This window comes from Adiantum capillus-veneris, chromosome 1 (assembly GCF_014529385.1).
Source record: "Adiantum capillus-veneris isolate H3 chromosome 1, ASM1452938v2, whole genome shotgun sequence".
Taxonomy (NCBI): domain Eukaryota; kingdom Viridiplantae; phylum Streptophyta; class Polypodiopsida; order Polypodiales; family Pteridaceae; genus Adiantum; species Adiantum capillus-veneris.
In genome coordinates, this window is record NC_140931.1 from 54,388,793 (window position 1) to 54,413,714 (window position 24,922).

General features: G+C 40.5%; 3 non-coding genes and 1 pseudogene across 3 annotated transcripts; 2 read left to right on the forward strand and 2 right to left on the reverse strand.

The window, feature by feature from the left end:
* Window positions 1-1,795: 1,795 nt before the first annotated feature.
* Window positions 1,796-1,869, reverse strand: TRNAW-CCA (transfer RNA tryptophan (anticodon CCA)). The gene has a single exon. It is a non-coding gene; the product is annotated as a tRNA-Trp (tRNA).
* Window positions 1,870-3,877: 2,008 nt separating this feature from the next.
* LOC147464807 (uncharacterized) lies at window positions 3,878-5,726 on the forward strand (annotated as a pseudogene).
* A 125-nt stretch (window positions 5,727-5,851) lies between these two features.
* Window positions 5,852-5,925, forward strand: TRNAD-GUC (transfer RNA aspartic acid (anticodon GUC)). The gene has a single exon. It is a non-coding gene; the product is annotated as a tRNA-Asp (tRNA).
* An 8,466-nt stretch (window positions 5,926-14,391) lies between these two features.
* On the reverse strand, window positions 14,392-14,465 carry TRNAR-UCG (transfer RNA arginine (anticodon UCG)). The gene has a single exon. It is a non-coding gene; the product is annotated as a tRNA-Arg (tRNA).
* Window positions 14,466-24,922: the final 10,457 nt, after the last annotated feature.

Consider the following 24,922-nt stretch of genomic DNA (forward strand, 5'->3'; position numbering starts at 1 on the left):
CGCCGTGTTACACGTAAGTAGGGTCTAAGGTTGTATAACATAGTGACGACTCTTGTCCTAAGCGTAGTATGCGATTAGGCCATGCCAATACGATTTCAGCGGCTTCGCGCCTACGTATGCCCTGTTACGTGTTATCGCTTCCTTCAAAAAGGCTTGTATTTTCTCTAGGTTCGAAGCAACACAAAAACAAGCCACCTATGTAAGATTCAGCTTGCCAAGTTTAAGTTTACGTTCTTTGAGCTAACCTCGTTCCCTTATTAAGCTACTGCAAGGCAGCTAATAAAGCAGCAAATTGCTAATCTATCAATCAATACATGGAAAGTGGCAGCTTGGACAGTCAGCTTCATGCAGCAACATAAAACGGGATGGTCACGATGGGCAGCCTGTAGCCGCAATGGGGCTTAGTTGGAGAGTTAGAAGCGGATAGCTTTCGGTATAGCGTTTCGCTATTCTTGCATAAGTGTTGTTTTCTCTACATCCTTCATTAGGGTTTTTTGCTCATTAGGCGAATGTGCTTCTAGACAACGCGCTGAGCTAGAGGCATACGTTTCTGACTTCGAGATGGCATGATTCACTTTTTTTGCCAAGCTTTTCACGCTACAGGGGCTGGGCCCCAGACCAGTAGATCTGGGCCAAGACAGGATTTTTGGGGAGAAGGCACTTAAAAAAATCCAATACATACAAGAACTTTAAAAAAGACCGAGGATATAATATCTTTAAGCCAATCTGCCAAAGTGGGAGGGTCCCTTCCCAGTCAGGCACTGAATCACTTGAACCTGAGCTACTGCCCGGAGCAGGTTCTTGTGGAACTCCCTTCGAATTGTTAGTAAAGACTAGGGAATTAGAGGACTCTGCCTGTGGCCTTTCCGTAGGCATCGGCGGAGTTTTTGAGCGTTCTGCACGCGAAGCAAATAAACATGAGAATAAGGAAAAAAGCTAATCCATTAGAAAAAGGTTTCTATTTGATTTGTTTTACCGATATTTCTGGCATTTCAATTTAATTTTCATTGCCTCAGGCAGGATAGCGAATAATCTTACTTTACTAGCGGCCTTTAACTTGCTTGATAAACCAACGGAGCTTTAGATGTCAGCGTCCCAAGCAAGGACTACAACGAGCCATGCCCGTGTCATTAACGGCCAGACTCCTATACATAGTGACTCTACACCGTTTAAGGTATAAAGTTAACTGTAGATAGCCCGACTTACAGCTTATAACATAAAACTTCCTAAATGCCAGCCAAAAACGAATAGGCAAAGCACTGTCAGACTATTTGAATTGCTTTAATATGCTAAAATAAAGCAGAAAATAAGGAAAAAAAAAGTAAATAGGGACGAAAAAAGTTTTACACACAGCGCTTACTAATCCATCGCACCTACTAACGATTAATTATTAGTTAATGCGTTTACTTTGGTAAGTATTTGTATTAAACATTCACAAATTAAAATGGTTGAAGCATTACTATCTGGAATCGTGTTAGGCTTAATTCCGATAACCCTAGCTAGATTTTTTGTAACTGCATACTTGTAATACCGACAGAGTAACCAATTAAATATTCGATGAAATTTAGTTAAGAATCGTCCTACCTAAGATAAGATTTTGATATTGGGAAGGGGGAAGGATTTAAAAGATATCTGTCGAATCCTCCCCCTACCTCCTCGCCTCTTCTCTGTCCAAAAAAGTATTTCAGGAAACAAATAGCAGATGTGCCGCTTTTCTAACGACGAAAATTAATTCTATTCCTATTTCAATTTTAATGTGTACCGCTTAAGCAATCCTTGGGTAGGTAAGAAAAAACACGCCCTGTAGGATTCGAACCTACGACATCGGGTTTTGGAGACCCACGTTCTACCAAACTAAACTAAAGGCGCCCCCTCCTAACCTAAAAGGAGTCACTTCCATCTCCGAAGTAAAAGTTACAGCCAAGGAAGTAGCGACAATATATTTGTATTCGTTGCAGTTTTTTTTTACAACCCATTTGATCAATGGGAATAAAGGTCTGTGGCAAAATCCAGCCATAGCATCAAAGTATAATTAATAAAATATTCCTCAGTTGGGCTCATGATCCGAAGCGGCTCACTGACACTAAGATTGCTGTCTTTACTAGCGCCCCCTAGATCAGATCTAGAGGAGTGATTTCTGTCTCCTGTCGTACTCTGCGGTTGTCCTTTGAATTTCACTGTCTTTGCACGTAACTGCCCCTGCTCTTCCACTGAATTGCCTTTTTGTGTCAATTGTATAAACCCATATTTACGCCTAACTTGATCAGAATACAAGTCAAACATAAACTTTTCCGACCGTTTCAAGTGAATAACCCGTTCATTTAACAGATTCACTTGTTCCCTTAAATGAGCGCTTTCGTTCTTCAATCCTTAGTCGAAATGATGGCAAAGAAGTTATAAAAAATGCCACTGTTAGTGGTAGTAACTACGAAGGGCAAGGTAATAATGCCACTGCCACTATTAGTGGTTAGGACTACAAAGCGAGGTTACCGGCAAGGACTGCGAACACTACCTTATGAAACCTTCCCTAACCATCTTACGGACCTACCCTCTGGAAAGGGAGTAGCCGGCGATCAGTTCAAGCCTACACGAGTGTAGGTTGCCTTGTTTCCTTCCCTCGATGTCGCTTTCTGTTCCGCAAAAAAAAACAAACTAAATAGAATGCAAGAATTCGATCTCCATGTTGCACCAAGTTACTCACGGCCCAGACCCCTACCGTTGAATGAAGCGACAAACAACTCGTTCAATCGTCGGCGCCGGGTTCCGGTTCTCTAACCAAACTAAAGGTAGTTTGCGTGCGTGGTAATGGATGGCAAAACTTATTCTCTCTCAACAAGAATCTCTTGTGCTTCGGTCTTGGATTTGAATATAGCAAGTTAAACGTTAACTAACGGTCTTTGATAGCTTAGCGAGTGTGTTTTTGGCCTGCAAACTACCTATAGGTTAGATAATTTCTTTTGAAAGATGGATAAAGTAGTTCCAGTTTTGCCCTGAGCATCCACGATAACTGATATGGTAGCTCCGCTTCCGCAGAGTGGGTTCGATGATTCATCATCAGATTGAAAAATCGACAATCAACGTTAAGAGGTCAAGTATCCCACCTGGCCAGTTATGACCAAAGGCGTTGAACCTTCCAATAACATACAATGGCAACAGATAAGTAGCGAATAGGATCAAAGAACCGCATCTGCCTTGCAAAACAAATAAAACCAAAATGTGGCCTTGAATTGACGAGCATAAATGCATGCCAAAAAGAGTCTTTTGAGCCTTTTAGTTGCCCTTACTGTGGCAGCCACGGGCTTTAGCAAGGGATAGCAACAAAAGGGGTACAAACAAAAGTGACGAAAGTAAGAGTGCAAGTAAAGTCCCTATCCCTATGGTTAGTTCTATTCTGAAAAAACTACGACTCGGAAAAAAGGAGATAGCTAATCCACAACCTTAGCTGATTTAGCCTCAAGTAACTTTAGTTAACGAATTAGTAACTGAAGTAACCACCAACCCTATCAGTCGAATGGGATGATTGCAGGATTGCTGATATTTATTGCAGTCTGTGCTATCGCAAATGATACAATCTATCGGCTTTACAGTGTGATAGACGAAGCCGTTAAGTCCACTGTGTTTTCGATCTCAATAGCCTCGACTTGCCAGATCTAGCCGATGCGGCGACGTCAACCTGGTGGTCCTAAGCTGATGGGCGATCCTAACGGTTCCCTTTTCCATTCCCTTTCACGCAAGCACGGTTGTAATTTATGTGTTTTTTTAATTTCTTTTTCTATCTTGATTTTTCTCTTTTCTTATCATATTTTCTTTCATTTTATTTATTAAAATTTAAATTATCATGCCGAAGCAAATGGGACAGGAAGTCGATCTAGGAAAGTTCAACCTCCCGATGATGATGAAAGTGACACTATTTTCGATGAAAATGACACTACTTTTGTTTTGGATCCCTTTCATTTTCATTTTCATGTTTTCATCTTTTTACAAGCTCCCATGGATATTAAGATAAGAACAGACCTTATAACGAAAAACAAAACAAAAATAAAAGAAAGCAAAACGAGCTTTGGTTAATCATTCCCCAGTGTGATCTGTTAGTCCCAAGCAATATCCGCGGAATGACCCGCACTACTAATGACGCGAACTCTAACCAGAAACAGACAAAAAAACAGAGATCGTTAGTTGCCACGTCAATAGCTGGGATGTTCAGCCAACTCTCAGGCCTTGATTTAATAGAAAGGTAGCTACCCTCGAAGCCACAAAAGCAAAAGGCCTAGAGCACACATAGGACGAACAATGAATGAGTGTAAGCCTCGTTGCCCGACAATCGACGGTGCTGACTGCACCGAGGGACTCATTATCGTAATAGCGGAAAAAGTAAGGCAGTGACAACTTGGGGATTGTCATTGAGCGTCCCTAGACGCCCAAGAAAAGTAAGTTATTGATGGCTCTTTCATTCTAGGTCTAGGACGAACCATTTACGCTTGCGGCATCTTCTACGAAGTGTAGCTCACGTCTAAGCATCCGGTTAGGGAACGGGGCAACGCCCATGAAGCTCCAGAAACGGAAGGCCTGCCTGGCTGTATGCTCTTAGAAAGAGGATTCTCCACCAAGCTCCAGGGCTAACATGGAGACCCATTGACTTTATTGATTATTAATTGTAAATAACAGCAAATCATATGTAAGGTAAAGGTATTTAAACTCGTGTTAAATCACTGTCTTAACTGTCTTTGTTTACAATTATAAGTAAAATCGTACTATAGTTTAAAACGCCCGCCTTTCGCCATAGCTTAAAGAGAAGACGCTAACATGACGGGAAGAGCCGTATGAGATCATCAGTCTCATGTACGGTTCAGGAGCCAAGCTTATGCAGCAATGTCAGAGCTTAGGTTAACTACATAATTCCAGTTCCACTTTACTACGTGAAGGCGCTCTATAATATTTAGTAAAGCTATTGCGATATGGAAATAAAAGGCATGATAGGGACAAGGGTTTAATCAAACTGTTACGCTCATCAAATATGATCTTGGTGAATACAGGACTGAAAACTCCTGTAATCCTTTTAAAACATGAAGTGACAGCAGAGGTGTCAATTACTGAATAAGCAAGGTATAATTTTGTTGGAATCGAAGATTCGAATCTAGAAAAAGTAGAAGTAAAGGAGCTTCATTTTTATGAACCAAGACTTCTTTTGCCAAAGCCGCGTAAACCGGGAATTATTTTGTCAAAACCATTGAACAAGAAAATAGTTTGGATTGAACCAACTAAGATTTGGCGTGACTGTAACAAGGTCAAAGGGTTGATTTTCAATTTAATTAAGGGTGGGTATGCTGTAGTTATCGCAGGGCTCGTAGCTTTCCTTTTCAGAAGTCCCTCTTACAAACGCAACCGCAAGAAGAATAAAAAAAAGTTTCACCTCTCAAAAAAAAATCAATTTTCTAGAGGTAGATTCCATGAAAACAAAAGCAAAAGCATAAAATCCAGGAACAAGGATCTAAAGTTTCGCAAAAACAGAAATAAGACATCCCGCAGGAGTAGGACATCCAAAATTCCAAACACGAATATAATAAGACGTAATACTGTGGTAAAAAATATTCGTGCTACGCTAGTTTTTAAAAGGGAAAAAGCACCAAAAAAGCCGCCAGCAGGCATTTAGGCGCCGTCGCGTTTATTTACATAAGTATGTATGGAGCTTTTATGGAGTGGCTTCAAAAAAGATGCATGCAGAGTAAAATAGAATGACTAGGGCTATATTGGACAACACAGCACATATTACTTCGTAAATTGCACGTAACATCTTCAAAGAACAAATAACAGGGATGGGGGCTTAATGAATCCTCCACCTCCGGCCGGGGCAGGGGAAATAGCTTAGTCGGTTAGAGTGCTGGTCTGTCACGCCAGAAGCCGCGGGTTCGAATCCCGTTTTCCCCGTTAGCATTATGCTAGTTAGGTTTGTTTTAAAAGTCAGAGTTGATGATATCGATGGAAAGGAAGCCTGACTACCTTTGCCCTTCGAGTAGAGCATGTAGCGAAAAAACCTTGTCAGTCTCTACCTGTTTCGTTTGACCAGGCAAAGCAGTCAAGTGCTGCACCCGGCAATGATGATAGTCTAGTAGCCGGAAATACAGCTAGCCCACGTTTTAACTCAAGCAGCATAGGACACGTAAACTCCCATGCGTGTAAATCAGCGAGGACCACTAAATGTTCCTGCAAGTTGTAGTCAATACCTAGTATGTAAGCCGTTACCTCAAACTTGGAGGTTAATTAAATAAAGGCAAAGTTGGGTTTTTTCGGTGTAGTTGTGAAATAGTCGACAGCTATAACGTTGCTATACAAAACTGTATGTAAGATTCCCACTTCATACAAGTGAACTCTTCGTCATTTAATTATTGTTGAGAAGATAACTATTCTCAGTCATAACATAGAGTACAAAAAAAAAGAAAAGTGCGGGGAAAATAAAAAGACATCATGGACACCTTAGGCATTACTTCACTATTGCCCTTTTCTTCAGCTAAACGGGCATATCCCTAATTGCGGATGTTTCCGATAGTCGTCTTATTTCTATGTTTGATAATATCAAAAAGGGAAAATCCCAATAAAAAACGGATTTTGTTCCAAGAAAGTAAAGGCTTAGACAAAGAAGCATTCGGGGGCAAAGAAGCTGGGGATATATTTAACCTTGAAGTATCTTCTAAAACCGTACTGTTAGAAGACAAAGAAGGTAAGGATGAAAAATGCTTATTTATTGTTAATAAAGAAGCTAAGGACTTATCTTTCGATTGATCCTCAGCATGTTTTTGTTTTTGTTTGTTTAAAGGTGATAATCATCTTGTATTCATAACATTTACAGTGGCGTGGTTGTTTGTTTCCACAAGCCCGCCTAAGGGGCTGCGTTAGCATGCCAGGAAGGGACTCAAAGAACAAAAAACCACGTAACGAAAAGAAGCAGTAAACAGCCAAAGCTAGCAACACCGAGATAACAATGAACAACAAGCAGGTTACTCTAAATGCTTGCTTGTACAGGTAATCTATACCAGTATGGTTTATCCACCATCTGCAACGCGTCGATAAGTCTGCGAGAAGCCAGGGCCGAGAAGTAGTTCCAAACCCCGATAAGCAGTTAGTTACGATTATGTTTCGTCGTCGCACTAATTGAATTGTTCCTGGTTACGCATGGATTATTATACAAGAATCTTATTTAAATTCGTATTGATGATAAAAAAAATGTTGTTTTTGCTTTCGCTTTTCGGGCCTGGGGGTAGAGGTCCCTGTTAAACGCGCTACCCAAGTCAACCCAACCACTTGTGGTTCCGGTTCTCTAACCAAACTAAAGGTAGTTTGCGTGGCCTGGGCAATGAACCCCAAGGTGCCTAAACGGCAACTATGAGTTGATAGGTCGATTTAGCAAAGTGTAGAACCGTAAAGGCTGTTTATTTCCTTTACTCAAACTCGGTCCCTACGGCCAGATTGCGATTAAGCTTTTTTTTAGCTCTTAAAAAGTGAAATAGTAATGGGGCAAAGAGCGGGGATAGGCACAAAACATAAAGCAAGAGGCTCATCTATTACAAACATGCCGGCATGGGTATTGCACACGGCAGCCATTGCGCTTTTATTATATAAAAAGGGTAGCGAATGGTGGGTTCAAATTGTAGCCACATGCTTTGACATATACAAGCTGGTACTTGTTACATCAGCAGAGCAGTTGTTGACTAATGATCCATAATCCTTCCTGTGCTAGGGTCGGGTCTTTCGGTCGCTAATCTGTGCAGTGCAGGAGACCAGACATATGCAACAGTCTTCGACTAGCACGGTTCGGTTATAAAGATCGATGTGTCCGCAGCAATGTTTACTACGTTAATGCCGGGCCCAGGTAAACAGAAGAGATCTCCCGGTCTATAAGCCCAGCCCAGTGATAAAGTATAGTTATCCTTACGTAACCCTGAGATTCTACAGAACCATGTCTAAGTACAGATAGTACAAAATCTAACTTGCTTGCTCTATTTTTAGTATTGAGGATAGCCCTGTACGACAATCTATAGTGCAGACCATAGCAATTCTGCAAGCGGAAAAAGGGACTCGAACCCTCAACTCCAGCCTTGGCAAGGCTATACTCTACCATTAAGCTATTTCCGCCATGTAACCTTTATCTAGTAAGTGCCAGTAAATGTTGTGCTAGGGGCTTTAGCCACTCAACCGAAGGGAAGAGGGATAATGGTTGTTCATTCTTGTAGCAGGCGCTGGCTATGAATTAAAGAAGCAAAGCACGCATAGTAGACGACGCAAACCCTCAGCAATCGAAAGGATAAGGGCTTAATCAAGCAAGATCCCGACAAGAAAAGCAAAATAAACAAGCGATTGAAAAAAGAAAAAGAGAGTCCTGGCTCTCAAAGAAGCGAATCCGACCCCCTATAGCCTGAAACGGCACCTTATCAATCAACGATAGCATGAGCGAGGCGTTAAGTGATGATTCTCGGAAAAGAAAATTCAATGCCAATGCAATAAAAATAACCGTTACTACGAAATAGCTCAGAAAAGACAATATTCAAATGGGACCTTAACAGTGAAGAAGCCATGTGACTCGCACGCTCAGGGAGCACTTATTCAGCCAAACTATTCACATAAGTCGGATAGCGCAAATAGGATCCATTTTTATAAAATCCAAAGTCACCTAGGTTGTACATCAATACGCCTGTCCCCTATCGCTAAGCGTAGGTAACGTTGGATTAGGAACCAAGGGGATTCGAGTGATTCGAGACACCTTCAATAGCCTTCTCAATCCTACCTTTAGACATTACTGTACAATTGATCCTCGCGTTCTATGAATTTTCTCTTTAATAGAAACAGCAGAAAAGATGTAAAAAATGTTGATTAATTCGACTTTTGCTTTTGCTATTGCTAGATGCAACGAAGAAAAGGCTGCTTTAGCAAAAGCAAGATTGAAACGTTACTGAGTGCAATAACTTAGTAAAAGACAAGGTAGCTAACATTATAAGACTAACTACTAGGTACAACGCTCTAAAGCCAGGGCAACAAAACTTAAAATCTGCTATTAGCGTTTGCAATTACGGGAAGGAGTTTCTTTCAGTCCACCTTTGCAGCCTACGGGGCCTTGTAATAGGGATGCCAACTTGCCACAAGACAGAGAAGCCAGGTAAACGTTACAATAGGAATGACGGCAAAAAAGCATGTCTTTGGGAAATCTTTTCCCATTCTATCACAGGATATGATAAAATGCTATCCCGCGAATCCCTGCATTTCATACGATTCGAGATGCAGAAGAGCGCCACACAGAAGCGACTGAAAAACAACCTTCGAAGGGCAATTGCAACAAGCGGAAATGAAAGCTTAGAGATTCGCATTATTGGACTTACGCAGATGGATAGGGAACGACGAGATCTCGTCGATGCAACTGACAACGACTGCACGGAAACGGAACTTGAAGAAAGTAAAAATTATGCAATTCGTTTCGAGAAGCAACGAGCAATTAAGCAGGTTTGACAGTTTCTCGACTAGCATCCGAAATTTCAAAAAAACGGTCGTCTAACGCTGCGAATGATTAATTACTATATCGGCTTGCAACGAGCTATGGCTAACAAATCCACGTAATCGCGACTTTCAGCCCCCATTTCATCATGAAGAAGGTTTCATTTTTACCTCTCCTTTTCGCCAGGTAATAAACATTCAACCTGACGTAGCATCATTTGCAAATCAAAGGGCAGAAAGAAAAGTTGTTAACATCGTTTAAGTGGGAGACAAAATCACCCGTATTCACGGACTTAATAAAGTAATGGCTGGCGAATTGGTGGAATCCGAAGACGGTACAGTTGGCATTGCTTCGAATTCAGAATCTGATAATGTTGAGGCTGTGTTGACGGGTGATGGTCTAACTATATAAAAAGGGGGCTCCGTACAGGCAACGGGTAAGATTGCTTAAATACCAGTCAATGACTCGTTTCTAGGCCGCTAAGTAAATGCGTTGGCGCGACGGAAAAGGTCAAATCCCAGCTTCCGAGTTCAGATCGAGAGAATCTCCCGCGACGAGCAACGCTTTTGCAAACATTCTCGTAGAATAATGAATTTTCTTCAGGTGAAAGGCTGCATTCCATTCGTAGCGGGCTCGAGCGCATCGGATTCTGTGCGACCCTTGTTTGTTTGTAACAGATGTGCCTATCCTATCCTTGCCCTCGCATAAGAGGACTTAAACCCCTTGTAGCCCTGTGATATATGCGACTAGACCGTTTTCAAATCGATGCAGAGAAAACCGGGAAAAGGTATCGAATGACAAATTGTAGTTTAGTTATCTTCGCGGAGCGGAGGGGTTCCTGTGTTTTGTTTGCCGGTCGGGGATGCCTTGTGTAATGTCGTAACGTAACTAAACGTCGCCTGAGCCAAGGGAAGGGAGTTAGCTCGCTCCCTTCACGAAAAAAGGAATCGGATAAGTGTTGGAAGGGCTGAGAGGGCAGCACGAAATAACATCGGGATTCCAGAAGTATGTACTTAAGATAGATCTAAAACAATACCCAAATCCCACCATAAGTAGCAAACCCCATTATTCATATAATGAGACAAAGCTAGGAAAAGAAAATTTACTAAGCCCAAAACGAACCAATAGAAAGAGTTTACAACAAAGAAAACGTATTAATAACAATTATCGAAAGTAAGGCTAAGATAACCAACCTTCAAAAGGAAAATACCAACAAGCAACACAGTGGCTAGGAAAGCTCCAGAGATTCTATAAAAAATAGGAAGGGTCGAAGTAAGCTACGGCTTATAAATAGTAAGATGAAGCGGTAACGGTCAATCAATTTACATTCTGTTGACTTTATTTGATTCGAGAGGCAAGAATGCCTTAGCATGCATCCAAAGGACTTGCGTTGGCTCCGCTTTGCTAACACCAACACAAGGTTTGTTCTTGATATTTATGGCTTTGCTTATTAAATAAATAAAAAAACAAAAACAAAAAAAAATTAAAAACACCATGTTTAACTTAAACACAAACACAAGTAGAAGTGGAGCCTAATGTAGCGAAAGACAGAGATATGGGACATTCTGGGGGTTCGTATCCACTAAAGCAGCCTATCTATGCCGCTGTATTCATAGATTTGTCAATGCTGCAACTATAGAAACTTTCATGAATATTAATACCCAATGCAAAACAAAAAACACAACTTAGGTTTCTTTTCAGTGTTAGTGTAAGAAGTAAACTTTGTGTTTAAGGTCGCAAAGCCAAATAGTAAAGTAGACCCTGTGGTTAAGGTTTACAACGCGTTGTAAACGAGTTGGGGAAGGGCAAGGCCCATACCTTGTCATGAACCTCCCCACCAATAGATAGAGACAAATAGAAATAACCAAACCACGTCCACAAAATACCAGTACCGAGCAGCTGCTTCGAAGCCAAAGTGATGTAAAGGACTGAAATGGCCCATATATTAACGAATACCGCGTATCATCAAGAGAATAGTTCCTATAATGACATAGAACCCATAAAACCCAGTAGCTAAAAAAGAAGTAAACCCATAAATACCGTCAGAGATGATAAAAAGTGCTTCATAATATTCCATTCCTTAAAACCCAGTGAAAACTAAAGCCAGCCAAACGATAGCTACTAAAGCATGAACTGCTTATTATTTTAAACCTGCGAGTATGGCATAATGAGCCCAAGTCACAGCAGCTCCAGAGAGAAGGAGAATAAGGGTATTTAGAAAAGGGATTCCCTAAGGATTTAAAACTTCAATTCCTTTAGGGGGCCAAATAGCTCCAATCTCTACTGCAGGTGCCGAAGAGGAATGAAAAAAGGCCCAAAAAAAGGCTAAAGAAAACATAACCTCCGAGACGATAAACAAAAGAAAACCGTAACGAAGCCCTAATTATACCACTTTAGTGTAATGTCCTTCGTAAGTAGATTCACATGTAACATCACGCCACCATACGAACATAGTATATAAGATTAATCCTAAGCCCAAGGCAAAAAGTGCTCTATCTCCTGTAAATGAATGCATACACATAACAGCACCAATAGTGCTTGCTAGGGCTCCAAGTGACCCTAAGAAAGGCCATGGACTTGGATCCACTAAATGATAGGGATGCTCTTAAGCAGAGGAAGTGATCCCGGCTTCCAATCCTTTTCTTTTGACTATATCATAAAGAGCGTTTTGTTTTTACCATCTTTACACTAAAAAGTTTATACGTTTTCTGTAAATGACTGCTAGAATGATCAAGGCCAAGGCGATCATGTAAATTACAGTAAAGTTTAAGAATTCGAAAGGTGAAGCAAGGTTGACTATCTCTGCTGTCTCTGCAGCCTGCGGCGGCACCGCGGATGTACTTGACGGCGCCGTCTCTTTAACCCAGTGTGATAAAGTAAGTTCGGTTTCAAATGGGCGAATTTCTGCTGGCGGTAGGTTAATGGGGGGAACCTCATTAATTGGGCCAGGGGTTGGAGCCTGCGGGGAGTTTGTTGGGGGCTTTTTAAAATTAAAACAACAACCTAAATTCATTGTTACTTTAAAACTTTGTTTTGCGGTTATTAATACTAATATTCATGGCTGTTCTTTGTGTTTTATGATTAAACAACGGCGAAAACAAAAATGCCAACACCCTCCGTCAACACTACTCCTGTACTTCCGTCTACACTTTCCGTAGAGTTCTATGGGTCGATAGGACCCTACGTAAACCACCGCGAAATCATATATTATAATGCAAAAAAAAGAGGGAAAACAAAAAAAAACAAATAAAATCACTATCACTAAAAAGTGAAAGAAAGCTAGGATGGTGAAAACCAGTGAAAGGGCATGAAAGGTAATTGAGCTCTCCGGTGCTATCGCTTCTGCGGCTGTCTTACGAACCAATCGGATAGATTGGTTATCCACCTCAACTCAAAAAACCCGTACATCTTAAATATGCCAATTATGCTACTTTTTTGTGAGTTAGGATAAGGTTAAATCTTTAACCGTTCCATTCCAAGGATTAGTTAAAACGTTGATTTTGCTTACCTTTTCTTACAAGCGTCATTTTGTAATTAATAATAATTATTAAAAAACAAAAAAAAAGTAAAGAAACAGTCTTATCGCTACGCTCTGGCTCCCCACCCAAAATTCCAGAGCTACGCTTGCTATAACTTACGTTTTCTAAACTAAATGGCACGTAGCAGGGCAGGGGCTTAGCCTCAGATCGTATGGTCTAGGTCAAGACAAAAGAAATGTTTTTTATACTATAGATGTGGTTACCAAATTACCCATGATACAAACGGATTGGCGAAGGGCTAATTACTGTCTTTTTCGTAAATTGCACTATTTTTGGTGTCTGCAAGAGTGTATTTTGCGTCAGTCGCTAACTTAGTCACTAAAAAGGTAAAAGTTAGGTCTTTCTCGCTTTTAGGAAATTTTCAATCCTTAGGGTCATTAATAACTTTTTTTCGTTGAAGATGATTTCGACAACGACTCGATGCCGGTCCTCTCGTACTAAGCCCATCTTACACACGTACTTATGATTACCGTTTACCACTGTGTACATTAGTGAGCAGGTATGCGCTGGCGACGTGTCTATGTAAGATCGTGCGATGGTGCTGATGGCAAATCCATCATTCCCCATGGTATTCCAGCACGTAAACCGGCACTACGACTACGAGGCCAGGCCCAATGATCTATCTATCACGCCCCTCGCTGGCATTGGACCATGCCTATCCATTCGTAGCTAATCGCTTTTCGCGCATTGTGGACTGCAAACGAAAGTGGCACATTGTCTTGTTTAGCAACACCTTACCACATTGGTATTGTTCAGCAACACCGGACTTCAGCAAAGGTGATCAGGGTGGATCCTGCGCCGTCACAACGATTCCTATCCTTCTTACCATTCTTTTGTTTGCAAAGCTAAGTTACGAAAAAAGCTTGTGGGTGATTGACCCCTTTCCGTTTCCCTGCGTGGGAGGGGAGGTAGCAATTATTCTGCGCGCGTCCTTCCGTTCCCACTCCGCCTTCACGTCCTCTAACCTTTATTGCTACCTTTGTAGTGTTTCTTATAATACGTAATAAAGGATCGCCCCGCAATGCCGTCTGTACTGTGGCAAGGAAAGAAGGGAAATGATGTTGCCTGCCCTGCGCAGGACCCCGGCGATTTAAAACCGAAATGAAGCCGCGAAAGAAAGCCCAGCCCGAAAACCATTGATTAGTGCTTTGTCCGATCCAAAGGGCTGCCCACACGGGGTGAATATGTCCGAAGAGCGGGAAAAGGACAGAAGCTAGGGGAGCGAATGGGCAGAAAACGGGATAATCAACCAGATTCGTGGCAACACCTCGAACAAGGGGGCCCGGTGGGATGGAATTCATGTTGCCCCCATCCCTGTTATTCGTTTTTTGCTCGTTTCAAAACAAAATAAAGCCATAAATGGGCGGAGGCATTGGCACTGAAGGGGACTCGAACCCCTAACCACCTGGTTCGAAGCCAGACACTCTATCCAATTGAGCTATCGGTGCGGGGGGGTTGGGCTTTCCTCGGCCCAACCCCTGGTTCTCTGCGCTACCTTCATTTGCCAACCCACCTCTTCACTATATCCCACAATTTCCCTAAACACCTTAATTTATTGATTAATATCAAAGAAGATAAAAGGAGTGTCATACCAACCCAGAGTGAGCCAAGGATTCCCTGGAAACTAAGAAAATTTAAAGTAAGTGAGGAACAAAAGGCTGAAATGGCAGGGTCGACGACAAATTCTTCCAAGGAAGCCGGGATAAATATTTTGGAGACTGAGGCTTCTCCACTTGTACTCGGTCCGGGATCCCCAGAGGAAAGTTCGGTTCCCTGGCGCTCTGGCAAAGCTAATTCTTTTCCTTTACGTGTTGTGGATAGAAGGTCTGAAGGAGGAAAAACCTCAGAAGGTCCTGCTGCTATATTAGCTTCAGGCTTCGTTTGAAAATGGCGGGTTATGTCCAGTTTGTACTTTCTCCAACGCTGGACCAGTACCCAAAGACCTTTAATCGCCTCCTGGTCGCAGGTTGCAGGTTCAACATAACGTTCTGCTTCGACTAATATCTTATACAATTTGAGCTTTGCCTCCACGGCGTCAATCTCAGAAGCCTCGGCCTTCTCAGTTAACGCGTTATTTAGGTTGCGGCTTTGGGTAAGTTGATCCTCTAATTCTGCTGCATGCTCTTGTAACTGCGCGAGTTGTTCCTGGATATTTGTAAACCTAGCTTGCATTCTACAAAGAAAGAACATTATTTCCATCGGATTGACCTGGCAACAGAATGCGCCAATTACCAGACCTGTAAACATCACACAAAGCAGCACAGCGATAAAGGGGAATTTTAACAAAATTAACATAGTAGAGTTGTTCTTTTTTAAATTGAAAATTGGGTCTTAATATTAATAGCAGCCCACGACTGGAATCGAACCAATCGATTTCACCTTATGAAATGAGCATATGCGCAACCGTGGGAATTCAACCCACATAACACCTTGGGGAATAAGTCAGGTAGAAATAAATCTACATTCATAAGTGCTGATATCGAAACCATATGTATAGACGATGTACATGTTCCTTATGCTATGGGCTACGTCTTCATGAGCTCTTTCGAGCCGGTAACATACTGTACCAAAAGCCCTTACTATACTGGTGAGTTTAAGGAAAGAAGTCGTAGCATGTTTAACGATTCGAAAAAAAGACCCTAGCGTCCTTTTTTCTCAATGCCCAGGCATCCATCCAATGCATTCTTTTCGATGCTGTAGGAATTGAACCTACCGAACACCGTACAAAATCTTAATGAGTGTTCGATTTACAATCGCGCAACACTCAACCTGTGGCTGCGTCTTTATTGTATTGGTGAACTGAAAATTGGAGACTCAATTGGCTCAGGATTCATTTTTGTCTTAAATCTAAGAGCCGCAAGCAGCCCTAGATGCATGCTAGGTAGCCTTAATCCTGATTCCGAGGACAGCAAGGGCCAAAGTAGTCAAATCTGCTACTTATGGTTTGATAGACCAAGATCCAGCCATTTCAACGAATGCGCAAGGAAACCGAACCGCTGCGCTAATCCCAAGTCGAACTGCTGCAAGCAAGAGGCGAAACAGCAGTTGCCTTGCTTATTTTTAATTGTTAGTATAGTCTATAAAGACTAAGAAGCATGTCTTAACTCAGTACAGATACAGAATCGCCCTACGCGGGGCAAGGGATAATAAATTGTTATGCAAAAACCTTACCTCACATCAAGAAACAAGCTTCAATCTAAGCTTCAAAAGAGAAAGGCAGACAGGCCATCTAATCTCCTAAAGATCTGCGCCTCCCACGAACCAATGGATGCAAACAAATGGCGCGTCCTTCTATTAAGATGGGCTGAAACAAAAGCCTGTATACTCAACCTATGCGAAGTAGGTACAGTATGGGATGATTTTGCATAACTTCGAACTTTCCATACCATATGATGGGGTCTCTCTTTCGTATTATGCTCTTAGCAGCTCTACAATTACGAGCTATTACAGTGTCATTCAATCAAGTTACGAATGGCGAAAGGCTTAGTTTAATTGACATTTATCAATCCACATTTATGTAATAAAAGAAATGAACCTACGACAATAACGAAACGACCGTTGCAATCGACCCTTTCAATTCAAAATCATCTGTCCCTTCTTGCTTGCCCTAAGAAAATGACTTATAGAGCCTGGCCTGTTATTAATATCTCTCATAACGCGTATACCACTATCAATAAAAGCATCTATAGCTTCTTAAATAACGATTCCAACATTAATAACTTTTGATTCCCTTGTTTCCATGCCATGTAGAGGTCATTACTTTTACGTGTACATTTTCCTACCCCACCAGATATAGATACACCTTTATGCCATGAGCTTTCGCAATATTATTGATCGATTCCATGATAAGAACCGTCTTCTTAACTCCAAATAAACCAATTTTTCTACCTTGACGATACGGCGAGTTAACGACTAATTGACACTCCCAGGGAGCCAACTGGTTACTTCACGAACGGCAAAATTAATTCAACTAATTCATTACTTTATTCGCACTAATGCCACTTTTGCTTTCACTATTACTAGATCCACTATTGTTGTTATCTACGTCTTTTACTTTACTTATTAGTAAATATTGTTAATGGAAGCAAGCTACATGCTCTACTTGGAGGGCAAAGGTAGTCAGGCTTCCTTTCCATCGATATCATCAACTCTGACTTTTAAAACAAACCTAGCTAATATAATGCTAACAGGGAAAACTTTGAACCCTAATAGAAGAAAAGAGCCAATACTCGAATGTTCATAGCGTGCCACGCCACCCCTATTTATGATCGACATAGCCACGCGTTCATGCTAATTCTAGTATCGGCGTCCCATGCCACTTGGTTTTTTTCTTTATCCTAGTATCGTTTGCATTAGTAGTCCCAAAGCAAGCAAGTAAAAGCAGTCTTTGTTACTACATTCTAGTGACCCTATCACATATAGAGTTAACTGATAGGTGTAGATTGTCAATAGAGACAATAATTAAACGCTTAAGCACTACCTTTATTTATAAAAGTATAGTGATAAGTAAAGAAAACTATACGTCGTCGTCATCTGTCTCTAGCAGTTTTCACTATCATATAGGTGTATGAAACGAAAGTGCTAGCAAGTATACCGCTGTTTCAATTCTAATTACGCTATTTGTTCCTTGAATTCGAAAGTCATCAAGTAAGCTAGCTTTCAGGTTGGCGATAAAAAGGATTAAAAAAAGGTTTAACACGCACAGTTTAAGTTTACCTTAAGTTTGCGTCAGGGTGCAAGCAAGCAAGCAAGAATTGGCTGTTTACCATACCATTATGAGGGCAGGGCATTTTTAATAAATCATCCCTATCCCCGTTGTTTGCCCCCGTTCATTGAAGTTAGCAAAGTCATGCAAATAGATGGCAGACTGGATACCTTACACTCCAAGGCGGCTTTTCGTTAAGGTTGTTACGTTTTAATTCTTTGAAACGAGCTTAGTTTCTTGCTAGCACAGTGCTGTTATAACTGTTTTCATCCATTCCTTTGCATGTGGCTCTGTTTAATTGGCGTTATCGTGTCTTATGAAGCTTTAGATAAAATATCAAATTGAACGAAGAAAAGAAAAAATGATGCATTGGATTTACAAGCATCCGGAAGTTAAAACAATTGCTTTAGCGGTCCTAGCTGCGGGAGCCGCGGCCCTTAGCTGTTAGCTAAGTTATAAAATTTACATTAAAGCAAACAAAGAAGCTAACTCTTTCAAGGGAAATAGAAGCCTATTGGCAATGTATAAAGAGCACGACGCTTTCTATGAATTACAAGTACAGCAGCAGGCATCTGACATTGATTTATTTGAAGCAGGGAATGTTATACAAACATAAAAGAGCAAGCACATAATAGTTCTCCTCAGGGTTGCTTGCCCCTTTACCTTGGCTGACATGACGCGTTTAACGACTACATCTTTGCACCTTAGCTAACTCATTTAATACGTTAGTGGTTATGTTATTATACGTTATGTCTTAGTTATCGTCAGACATCCAATGTGAAAGGTAAGATAGGCATGCAAACTCTATCTTTCTGCAAAAGCAAGCACATAACCTTGCTAGAGGCACAAAAGACTTAAGCTGGAAATGCAATCATCACACGAGGCCGCTTAGGATTAAAATGATGCTTAAAAGAGAACGTGATTTGAAAGCATTTATTCTCTTCCTCTACCTTTGCCTTTCATGAAAATGTTGTTTCAAGTTCACTATCAAAATCATAATCTTTTCCATGAATCATTGGTTCACTCGGCGAATGCAGACTCTTTTGTAGACTCGGCTACCTGGCCGCGGAGCTTAGCTTCGAGTGCTTGGACATAACCCTATTGGTACAGCTGTAGATTTTGTTTCGCATTGGGTCGGGGAAGACCCAACCTCTCAGGAATTAAAGAAGACAGTGTTTATTTATTTCATCCCTATAGGGATGTTTCAGATAATTATGGTGAGGTTCAGAAAATACCACAACATTGAGTTTATCATGCTCGACCTCTAAATAATATGGGTAAAAATAATCTAGACAATGAAAAAAAAAAGAAAAAGTTTTGTTTTTGTTTTGATAGAAAGGATTTATTTTCCTTTTCTGAGACAAAAAAGTGCTTTTTTTCAGAAATTGATTTCTTTTATAACGGAAAGGCTTTCTTTTCTGATAAAAGGTAATATATTTTTTAAGTATCCGATAATAACCTTTATAACTAAAGGGATAAGGATAATGGGAAGAATCTTTTTAAATAAAAGGGTAAAACAAAGGCCTCAAAAAAGATCATTTTCTTTATTTCAGTTATTTTATCAATTTTCTAATTCATTTTTTATTTTTTACGCATTACGCTATGTTTAGTTTAATAAGATCTCAAGAAGCTTCTTCAATGAATGTAAGATCACCACAGGATACCGTAAAACCGGGAATATTGACTACTTTAGGATTGACATAAATATGTTTATGATTTATTAGCTATCTAGCTTAAAAAATATGTTCACGAGAGGAAATGCAAACCGGAATAACGTCCAATCTTTTTTCTAGAAAGGGTAAAAAATTAATGTGTTTTTCTTTAATAGTTTTTAGTAATGGTTTAAGCTTCTATATCTTTTTTTTCATGGGTAATCCGTAAAAAAGGAACAGCCTTCACGAAGCATGTAATTTTTCATAAAAATATTGAGATTTATATTTTTTTCATCTTTCGAATGGTCTTTTCCGAAGTGAAGCTAACTTCATAATTAGGTTGGCTATATTCCTTTTTTTCTTTATTTTCCACGCTGTTTTTTTTGTTAAAAGCCTGTCTCTTCAAATGAAGGAAAATCCCCACTCCCAAATAAGGGCTCTCTTTCTTGGATTGAGTTTTTTATGCCAAACATTTTCTCTTATCTAACGACGAATTTTAGATCCTGATACCAACATATCTGTTTTTGTTCATTACCTCTTCGTCTTCAGTACTCGTGGCAGTTTATAGTGCTTGGATAGAAAACGCAAGCGTTTACCCATATATAATATGTAATGAACTGTATGATAGGGCATAGGCTAGAAAAAGTCGCGCTAACGCAAATTCCAAGGTCATAAGATTAAATCAGACCAAACTTCAAAAACGTTTAAACGTAAAGCGTAAAAAGAGCGTTGCTTAGCGGCTGGCTTTGGCTTTTACGGCTCAAAGACGAATCTTCAGGTCCCAGCACTTCCCTTGAAAGCTGCCTAAGAAGGAGCCACAGGTTCTTAGAAAGCTATGGCTATACGCCTTTTACCATAAACCTCTAGTCTAGGAAGGTCTCCTTATCTTACCTTACCCTAATAATTACGTAAGGGCAAACAAGACCGGGCCAATCAAAAACCAAAAGCCGGCCAGGAAAAAAAAAGAAAAGAAGACAGGAACGCTAGTTGCTCTTTTTTGCTTTCCCTTCGCAGCACTAATAATTGGAAAAAAAAACTAATAAATATTGTTTGTTACCTTACTATGACTATGCGTTTTTTTGTTATTCTTTATAATAGCAAAAGCAACTCTAGATGGGAGAAGGGGCTTAGCACAGCCCTGGACTGGACTTTAAGCTTGATACACTGCAGGGGATTAATTATAGACAGCCACACCCACCCCGCAAAAAGCAGCTAGGCAATAAAGTAAGTTGGAATAAGTTTTTTAGAGTACGGAAAGTTCGTGAAAGGAGGGGGAAGGGGTCGGACCTTCCCCCAGCGTTAGTTTGTATTATAAAGTAGGTTTTAATTTTATAGACTGGGTGAATGAAGCGCTAAAGCCAAGTGCTTTCTTTTTTCTTCACTTTGCTTAAGCCAAGCCTTTCACGACCTGACCTGTTAAGCCATAGAATCAATCTAAACCTTACCTTCCGCCGTTGCGTTAGTGAGTAGGAAAAAAGAACTTTACCGTGGTATTTAGACACGACGTCTTTTAGGGAGTCAGCATCCATTATGTGGCACTGGGGTTACGTCACGAATTCTGGTAGTAATAGGACCTCCTTCTTTTGAACCTTTCGGCAAAAATCCCTTTCTTACTTTTCCAATTCCTTTTATTTTCACTTCGACTGACTCAATTTTAAGTTAAGTAGCAGCTTACGCGACACGTTCCGCAGTTGCTTAAGCTGCATACTTATTCGAGCGCGAGCGACGGGAACCCCTAAACTCACTTAAACACCCTGAAAAGGACCCTGTTCTTTTCTCTCCCTTGCAATTTGTTATAGTAATTTTGGTATTACTATAAGTTGATTAAGTATGGGCAATACCGTGGTGCTTTCTTGGCTTGTAGTGCTTTCTTGGCTTGTGGTACTTTCTTGGCTTTTAGTGGTGTTTTCCCTATTTCTATTAATAGCTGTGCTATTATTACTAGTGCTTAAAAGGCTACTTTTACGTAATTGTATTCTTCATTTCCCTTTTTTCGGTTTCGTTTTTTTTTTTTGGCGTCTTGCCTTCCTCTATTCTTGCCTTTAAAAAAACGCGAATTATTCTCCTTTTTCCGTTAATTGATTAGAATTCTTAACTTACGAAAGGTTTTAGCATTGCTGTAGGTTCATTAACCACATAATAGCAATCCTGCTTTGTGGCGAAATCCACGGTAACGGCAGATATTAATTAATCATTTGATATTTTCTTAAATGCCTCTCTTTAATTCTGAATCAACTAGTTTCTTTTTTCAACGTACTATTTTGCTAATCCAGTTAATTTAGTGCCGAGTCGGATTATTAACCTTGGTGTTATCGCTGAGACCTGATTAATCACGAATCCAAGTGGCTTTTTTGGGTCCAATTCCAAAGATTTAGGTTAAGGCAAGTCTGATTTATTTATTGGAAACTAATTTGGTTCCTGGAATATATGACGCGAGTTATTTATTCCCCCCCTCTTTTCTACGTATAATTTCATTTTAATATTTTATACCTCTTCCCTTATAAACTTCAGGAGGTTTGCAGCTTTTAACGCTAACAGCGGATTAAGTAACTTTTTAGGGATCCGTTCCAGTGCAACAAGTGATATTATACTTTGAGCGGAAAACACAAACCGAAGGCGTGACCTAGAGTCAAATCTCATAGCTGAACCCTAGTTTTAAATTCGAAACAGAGCCTTATGGGTTAGTACTGACTTTATATCCAATTGTTTACGAAGAACAAACGGATTAAGCTTCCATAGACTTGACTTGATTTCGTTGTTCGGCTTCTCATTTTGTTCTCAATATTTATGGCAGTTTTTTTAGTAAAATTTTATGTAAGCCGTGTCGAATGTTAGAATCCTGATTAACAAAATGCGCCTCTCTTGTAGTTTCCAAACCAAAGATTCCCTTGCTTCCAAAGCAAAAGCAAAGCCTCCTTGAAAGTTTATAAAGGGTGATTCCCTTGCCTCTGCTTCCAAAGTAGCTTTTGCCTAAACATTTTTAGATTCCTTTGCCTTTTTTAGAGTTTCTAATGATTTTATGCCTTTGTTAGGCACATCTCTATGTTTATAAGCATAATAATAGAATAAAAAAGGCGTTCTTTAAAAAGATCTACTAAGAAGCAGAAACACACTACTGTAAGCACCAGATGAGTAATAAACAGTAATGAAACCCCCCTAACCTAAAAAAGTTAGTGGTTGGCTTGTTTTGTTTGCCCTAGCGACACCATTAAGAGGACTGGGTGATTGTGATTAGAGATCAATTCACTGTCGCTTCGAGTACACGACGAGGTTACGAAACCCGTCATGGCGATAACATGGTAATTTAGAAACAAGGCGTGTATGAGGAACTATCAATGTCTACGGTTTGCGTTGGGATTGCCCTTCGGCACTTCAGGGCTCAACCAATTAAACTCTCGGTGTCTACGGCGTTAGAATGAACTTCGTGCATCCATTTATTTCTACGGAATTACCAACGCTAGACTGGACGTATTCGACCATGCGCCCAGATTATGCAGGGAAAACCAGCGATACTTTTTAAGAGCAAAGGGTACAGGAACGTAGTGGCGTTCTCAACTCATTCCTCTGATCCCAGTATAAATTGGATCGGCGAGAAAGGTTAACCCAACCCTGCTTGACACTTTGTGCCCCTCGCTCCCTAGTCTTGGCATAGGATTTAAAACATCGAAAAGGTGGGCTATAGGAAAAAGCGTAGGGAACCGCTTACTTTAAATAAAACAAGAACTGAAAGAAAGAGGACTGAACATAATACCGGGTGGAAGATACATGCTTTACCTTGCAAGTTGTGAAAGCTTTCTTCTCAATAAGAGTGAGAGTTAGTGGTATATAGCTTTATCGAAGCCCGAAATGAAACGATGTTGCACTGAAGAGGACTCGAACCCCTAACTACCTGGTTCGAAGCCAGGGACTCTATCCAATTGAGCTATCGGTGCGGGGGGGTTGGGTCAAGGAAAGCCCAACCCTGGAAATGTTTTTTGCGTTATTTCAAAATGAGTTTACGTAATTAAAGAAAATTAACTCAATTAAAAGACAAAAAAGTCAATCTTTGTCGTTGATGATCTCTCGGTTGGTTACCGAATAATTTAACCATCCCTTCCCTAAAAGAAAGTAATTACTTGATATATGTAATCCGTAATATTCGGATTCAGTCGTCAGCTGTGGTTTTTACCCTCCCCAGGGTGTCCGCTCTGCCCGTGAGACGGTTTTTTAACCACGACGTCTACGTTTAAGTTTAAAGGCAGTCCCTTTACGAATCCGGCTTCTAAGCCTATGGAACTTAACGAAAATCTGGACAGCGTCCCTGGCTTTATTATGAACGGCTTGGATTTTATCCGCCTCCTCCTGCGAAACAGTTATTTCTGTTTCTGGATTCAGCGGCGGCATGTCTTGCTCAACAAAAACTACTTCTGGAGTCGAAGGCAAGAGCTCAAACAGGGCTTTATACATGTCAATCAAAGGTTGCGCCTGGGAGACTATTTGCGCGGCATAATGCGCTATCACTTCCTGGGAGAAGGGGACCTTCAAGAGGAGTTCTATGCCCTCTTCCGGGGACATGCTTAAAGGGAGAGATACCCCAGAGATGAGCATCAAGCCAGGAATAAGGTCCTTATGGAACGACGTGAACAGACGGGAGTTTGCCTCCTTAAACTGTACCGAAATCTGAGCCCATTCCTGCATTGTGGCTTCGCTGACTATGGAGGGGTTTAACTTGGCAGAGATAGAGTTTACTAGATTGTTTATTTGCGCAGGCTGCAGTTGTGAAACGAATTCATAACCGTTCTCAGCGCTGGGCAATCTGCCTTGTTGGCAGGTTTTTAGTATTTTATCACAATCTTGCCAAGTTTCAAATAAGATTGAACGGCAATCCTCCTCCTTTAGTTGCATAAACTGTGAATGTGAAGACGCTTGAGTTACTATTGAAGAACTACTAGCGCCCATATTCATACAGTATGCTGTTTCAGCAAACCCAAGCCCAATTAGATTTAATAAAATTAAAAAAAGAGCAACAAACAAGAATACCTTTCTCAACGAAAGAAAGGAGAGATATATGGTGAGGTTATTAAAAAGAAAGGAGAGATATATGTTGAGGTTCTTAGAAATAAAGGAGAGATATATGGTGAGGTTATTCAAAAGAAAGGAGAGATTTCTGGTGAGGTTATTCAAATTCAAAAGATTTCTTTTTTTAGTGAGGTTATTCATGTTTATCTTGTTTTCTTTTTTTAAGATACAAATAAGATTGAAAAAGCCATCGTCAAAGCAAACAAGGCAATAGCTTCTGTTAAGGCAAAGCCTAAAGTAACATAACCAAATGATTATTTAGCTAACGATAGATTTCACGCCACAGGGCTTGTCAAAGAACTAAATACGTTTCCAATACCTACTGCTGCTCCTGCTAGGGCTATTGTAGCCGCTCCTACTCCAATTAATTTTGCACCTTCTAGCGTAACTAATTCTTAAGTGTCTGTGTAATAATAATAAAAAAGTGTAGTTAGCACACTTTAAACGAAGTAGAGCGGTTGGCTGGCAAAGAAAGCTTACGCCTTTGAAG